We start from the raw sequence: 418 nt of genomic DNA on the forward strand, positions 1-418 counted from the left end.
TTTGAATCATCTCCTTTGTTGCTATGACAGTCGTAATCGTTATAACACATGATGATGCTTCTTGTGTTTTTTTCGCCTGCATGTTTCTCGCAGATCAGTTTAAATCAGTGATATCTGCAAATGTTAGCATTGCCCAGACCTTTCATATAGGTAAGGCCTTGTAGTGTTTTACACAGTCATATTCCATGCAGCTGACCTTGGGACAGGAATCATATTCCATGTGAGTGTGGACCTGAAGTCAGTCGATTCTGATGTAAAATCAGGTGATAATTGACAATACAAATATTAATGAATGAGGCACGCACACCGTCATCGCATTATGAATCTATGAGAATCCTGTTCTTTATATCATTATTATTATTAATCGATGCAAGAATGCTGTATTATAGTTAGACTGTTGATTTATGCAAATTTATCT

The sequence above is a fragment of the Penaeus monodon genome, chromosome 24 (assembly GCF_015228065.2).
Source record: "Penaeus monodon isolate SGIC_2016 chromosome 24, NSTDA_Pmon_1, whole genome shotgun sequence".
Classification (NCBI taxonomy): Eukaryota; Metazoa; Arthropoda; class Malacostraca; order Decapoda; family Penaeidae; genus Penaeus; species Penaeus monodon.